This window comes from Hylaeus anthracinus, unplaced genomic scaffold (genome assembly GCF_026225885.1).
Source record: "Hylaeus anthracinus isolate JK02 unplaced genomic scaffold, UHH_iyHylAnth1.0_haploid 11981, whole genome shotgun sequence".
Lineage (NCBI taxonomy): Eukaryota > Metazoa > Arthropoda > Insecta > Hymenoptera > Colletidae > Hylaeus > Hylaeus anthracinus.
Window position 1 is genome coordinate 3,242,343 of NW_026534329.1, and position 6,000 is coordinate 3,248,342.

The window sequence follows — 6,000 nt, forward strand, 5'->3', positions numbered from 1 at the left end:
ATTATTCGAGAAACGCACACGTACGTAAAGAAAAGTATTGATTTATTGACAAATTTATTTTTCGTTTAATTGTATCTACGGAGGAGTATAAGGGTACGAACCATTAAAAGTTGAGAACGCCAGCGGCCGTCTTACTTCGAATTACTGCATTTATGGAAATCGTGGGCGAAGAATACGCCGCGAATCTGGATATAAGAATAACTCGTCTTGCTTTCCGGGTACCTCGGGCAAACTGTTTTCTTAGCAAATATTTTTATTAAAGCCCCGCGGTTCGAATATCTGAATAGCAATCGCGCAATTGCGAGGGTAGAGAAAAAGAAAACTGAACGAAGACGGAGTACAGAGGAATACGCTCCTAGCATGTCCATAAATTTAATCTATTAAAACGTTTCGAATGATTTAAGGATTTATGGTAAAATATTGGCAGAGTTCGATACGAGAGTTGTAATAATATCACATTTTAACGATCGCATGTATCGAAGTTAATGGCCGGTAGCGTATACTGTGGAACAGTTTTTGCAGCAAACTGTACAGTGGGTGTAAAAAGTATTCGTACACCGATCAATTTCCCAAAACACTTTTGTGTGAAATTGTAGAATTGTAAATTGTAGAAGTCTCTAAGATAGATACAGTCCAAACAACATTTACTAGTCAATATAATTTGCGAAATTAACAAAAAAATGTGAAAAGTGGGTGAAAGTATAGAAGCAATAAGTATTTGTACGATTCTTATGACGAACCATTTACAGTAGAGTTTGTAACGTAAACACATTAGTTTATTGCTACGTACGAATGAGAAAACATCAAATTTCCAGGAAAGTACTTTTAAACAGTTTTGCGAATACTTATTGCTTCAACATTTCTATCGATTAATTGTTTTTTTTTTCCTTGTTAATTTCACAAATTATATTAACTAGTAAACGTTGTTTGGACTACATCTATCTTAGAGACTTCCGGGAATACGTAGAATGTCACTGCTTATAAGAAATAAGTTAATAAATTACAATTTTACACAGTTTTTTTTTTTGGAAATTTATCGGTGTACGAATACTATATACGCCCATTGTATTAATGCGGATTCAAGAGCACACGCGTATACACTGAATTCCTTCGAACCGAAAATCTGAAACGTTGGGGGCAACTACAAAGTGCCCCGATTCGTTCCTTTCAGTGCCAAGGACCGTAAGAGACATCCTTTCATGTCGTATGAAAGAACGTCGAAATGTTTGTACACTCAACGTTAACCGCTCTATAGGCTGCTTAATCGTTTGCACAGATGGTATTTAGGGCTAACATAGCATCCATGAAATTATAGATGAAAATCATACGAATCGGCGCTGTGCAATAATAAACCGCAATCGGTTGCGTAACTGACGTATTTTCATCCCTTAAAAAAATGTAATTGCCTAAAGAACGGAACTCTTCGATAACGTAACAAACTTGACGGAGAAAGGATAGGAAAAAATAATCGGCTCCGCGCGAGAATTTCAAGGAACAGTCTCGCACTGAAATCCGTGTTAACATTTTAGTGTTCGTGAACGGGGAAATTCGTAAGTCGAGTTATGGTACAGTGCGCTTCTTTCAAAACGAAGCACAGCTGAGAACGCGGCATTCAAAGAGAGTTTTGCGGGCGTTTTGGTAAACAGCATGAATTCCGGCTCGATCGATCGGGTGGAGGATTAACAGACCTCGGCTCGAATTGTGAAGTCGTTACATCGTCACTGAGACGTGTAAGTCGGCTTGCGAAAAGTCCTTTTTTTTTTTTTCTCTCTTTCTCTCTCTTCATTGATCGCCGGAGCGAGTGATCGCTTCCTTCTGCATTAGGATCAATGGCTTTCGGTGGCTTCCGAGTTTTGGATTCTAGCTTTCCTGCCCCCCGGGGATCTCGGTTCTGTTCAATTTTTACCAACTCGCAGTAAGTCGCAACGTTCGATCGACCAACTAAAATTTCCGCCGAAACGCGCTGAAAATCTACTCAACTGTTAAACAAAAATCCCTTTCAAGTATTTCGGTTTTGAACGCTTCGATCAATTTATTTTGATGTTCTTTAATGAATCGTAATATTAATTTAATAGAGTAAAATATACATTGTACGCGGCTAATAATCATTAGTGATCAAGTTTCTAGTTTTCATATATGCGTGAAGTAAGACGAACAATTGAAAGTAATAGTAGACAAACAATTAAATAATAGTCAAATATTACATTTGTTTTTCTTACGTAACCATTACAATTTGTTTACTTTCTGGTACGTTTTCTTGTATATTGCATTCGTATATTAAATTTGTCTATTATATTTTTACTGCGTTTCTTTACGATAAATTAGTTCCTGTTGTCATAAAACTTGTAACAAAGTTTACTTTCCGTCTCATTGCTCACCCTTCGCTCGTTTCACTCCTTTATTCAATTCTTTCTCGCGGCGAACGCTAATGCGAGCAATGCTGTTGTATGATAAACTTCATCGTAACTCCGAAGAATCTTCAATTAAAATTCGCGAATTAAATTCCGTCCGCTTAAATGAATACTGTATAAAATTGCTTACGAAAGTATTCGAACGGTTGCGTCCCAAATTGTTAGCGACTGAAACTCGTAGGTTTGATTTGCATTTACAAAATAATACTGCAGCAAATAGGATACACGTGTCTTCAGAATGTCTCGACAAAGTTACAAGGAGATTTGATTATGTGTACGTAGTGAGATCTGGCATTAATTGCTACGACATTTGAAATATCATATTTCGTGCTATGTACAAGCTTTCGTAATGGATTCTTTTCTATGAGAATTCCATAGAAATACTAACAATTTAATTCTCTCCATGTCTCGCTTCACCGTACCAGATGAAACTTATAAATCACAATTACAATGTCTAATAATTTCCGGACTCGTACGAATCCAAGACGTTAACGCGCTTCACGGCGTTAATATTTGCGTAGAAAATATTTTCGGCACACACATTTCAACGAAGTAGTTACAGATCATTCTGTTTATTCTAAAAAAAAAAAAAACAAAAGGAGTTACCTCTTCGTGACGGTACGAGTTGTAAAAACACAAGTCGCGCCAACAGAGAGGAGAAGAGAAAAAAAAAAACGAAACAGGAAGGAAGGCGTGTCGGTGTCCCTAATTGCAGATAATTTCAATAGTATTGAGTTTCCCTAGCCGATAATAATAAAAGCACGAAGCTCGCATTACGGGACCGCTTACCCGAACAACAGTAGTCAAATCAAACACGAGGCTATTAACTAGGTCAACATTTCGGGTTTGGGGTACTTAGTCCCGACTACTTGGGTACCTTCCGTCGGTGAGATGCACGGATGCCCATGTATGTTCTTGTATATGTATTTGCACGTACACGAAACCACGAGTTTCACGGTGAACAAGAGCAAAGCAGCCGTGTCGGACGGTCTTGAATAAATATCTAATGTGTAGAGGGGTTGCGCGGGCTTCCTATTGCCCACGCCAATATTGTTTTAGGCAGGGCCATTGGCTAGCGAAGATTTGTAACTCGAGAAACGAGCGCCACTCGTGTGCGCAACGGACAAGATACCAATAGGTGTCGGAAGATCTAGTCGAGTACATAAGTTCTCGAGATATCCTGTCTACACTTCTGCTCCTGTATCCTGCAAGCTGACGTCCGTCGTTCTTGTGAACCACGCAGCTGCCAATTTCTCTATCCTCACGAATAGGTCTACGCCTCTAGCCTTGTCGATTTGCATCCAGCGCGCATAAATAGCCGACAATCGCGATTTTAAGATAAAAGAATCCCTTTGTGCGATTTTTCTACGAAGTATCGGTTGTTTGTCGATCATTTTCACACGTTGACCTTTGGATGATACGCGAGCGAAGGTGAGACGTCGAAGAAGACAGATTTCGATACGATTCGTGGATTTTTACGAAGTTTCAGAAATACGTACGACAAATGTCGGATTACGTAGTTTGAAAATTCCAAATTTATTTTATAAATATATTTTTACTTGTTTCCGATCGAAACAACATTTTAAAATACCGGAGAATAGTGGCAGGTTAGATATTTCCCTTGAAACAGTATACTTTTCCGGAACTTACTGCTACCACTCGCTTCAGATTTGTGTAGAATATTCCTGAATACGTTATCTTAAATGTAACGCGTGGGAGTTTTAGTCAGTACTTATTTTGAAGAGTACCACTGATTTAAAAGAAGCATTCAATTTTTCATTACAAATGCAAGATTAACGATGTTATATTTGATCGATATACTAAAATATCGAGGAAACCTCGCGCAATATTTTAATTGGATCACTAGTTTATGAGATTTTATAACGTCCAGATGAGAAAATGCTACATCGAGATAAATCCTGGCGCAACGATACTTTCCAATACATCTCGATACCAATTTCACAAGACATACTTCAGACTGTATATATTCGTGAACTCCAACCTACCACGTTACGTAATTACCATGCTTAAAAATTCCCAGGAATCAACTTTTTCTTCGGAAGTCAGCATACACGTCCCGAGTACCGCGCATGGAAAGCAAGACGTATTTTAATAAATGCAAGGTGCGCACCAATCCGCCATGTCTTCTGTCGTTTCTCGTTCAGGCTAGTGTAAGGTTTGCCTTCCGTTGGTATTTGTCACGGAAATAATTAATTAACAGCAGAAAGTTCTCCCACTCTTTCTCTCGCTTTTTCCGACCGTCGTTGCCCTCTTCGCCCGTAGACTCGGTCATAACTGCGTTCAGTCGGTTGCTGAACCCCTTTTGTTCATGCAACACTTATTACCGTGTCGCAGCTCGGTTAGCGCGAGCGGGTTAATGAAAAGCTCGAGCAAATATAGAATTTCTCGTAAAAACTACAAATTACTGCTGCGCCAGGTGCATAGCCGCGTGCAACGCACTTCGTCGTCGTCTCTTCACCCCCCCCCACCCCCACCCCCTCTTCCCTTCTTCGCGTTTCCCCTCTCCCTTCTGCCCCATCCTTTCTTTTTTCGCCCGTGAAATTATACAACGGTATAATACGCGAGAACAGAAAATAATAAAGCGTTTCCCTGACGTATTTCGGAAATCGCGTCGGGATTTCATAACGAGCAGTACGCGGAATCGCGCGCGCGAAATGAAAACTCGCTCGAATGTGTCCGTGCTTTACGTTTTCCCTTTTTACCATTTGCCGTGCACCGCTTAAAAGGCTGAAATGAAAGGTCATCAAGTTTTTAATTTCGCGAGAATCGCGCGCCGCCCGCGCCGTAAATGTTTCGCGAGAAATTGTTCCCCGATGAAACGATTAGAATTATTAAAGACGCGCGCGCAGTGGACGCAACCGGAAGTAGGGATGGCTCGCTTTCAGGCGATATCTGTTTTCGTGTAAATAAAACGTTCGTAAGTTTCGCACGAGTTCGATAAACACTGGGACTGAATTTTTTAAATTTCTTGCTTGTTACTGCCTTCTTTGACTCTTATTGCGCCATGGCGACCACGATCAGTCTTCTGGTATCAGGTGTTTTCGTTTCTTCAGCTTTGGCTTCAGGCATTAGCCATTCCTTAACACGTTGGTCGCCAAGATATGGGTGGCGGGACTTTCCATTGAGGGACTAAAAAAGTTGGTTTCAAAGGTGAGGCGGTAACGAATGTATATGTCTGGAGAGGATTCGTGAATTGGGCGAGGTTACAACAAATAAATTGGGCAACACGTAAATACTAGGACAAGCGTTAAATTGTCTAATCTTCAATAGTCTCGAGACAAAATTTTCATTCTGTAGACATTTTCACGAGTTTCAGTCTGGCAGCCAACGTGTTAACGAAAAGCGGCGTTCAACGTGGTACATGTACTAATCTGGTGGCACCTTCTGTCTTCGCCACTAAAGCATGCAAAGCTTGCAAGCACTCGGTCCCAGAAGGCTCGACAAAAAATGTGTACTGAAATCAGAAAATTTGGACTGCAAAGGGCTAAGGCACGGGACTGGTAGAGGTAAGCCTTACTGACGAGTCCCACTATGAGGCCCAGGACGAAACAGTCCCTTTCTTTTCCTC

At 40.4% G+C, this 6,000-nt stretch overlaps 1 protein-coding gene across 1 annotated transcript in view; it reads right to left on the minus strand.

Moving 5' to 3' along the window:
* The window catches only part of LOC128885387 (thyroid transcription factor 1-associated protein 26 homolog), an 84,294-nt gene that overhangs the window by 31,279 nt on the left and 47,015 nt on the right, over window positions 1-6,000 (minus strand). The gene's annotated exons all lie outside the window — the stretch shown is intronic.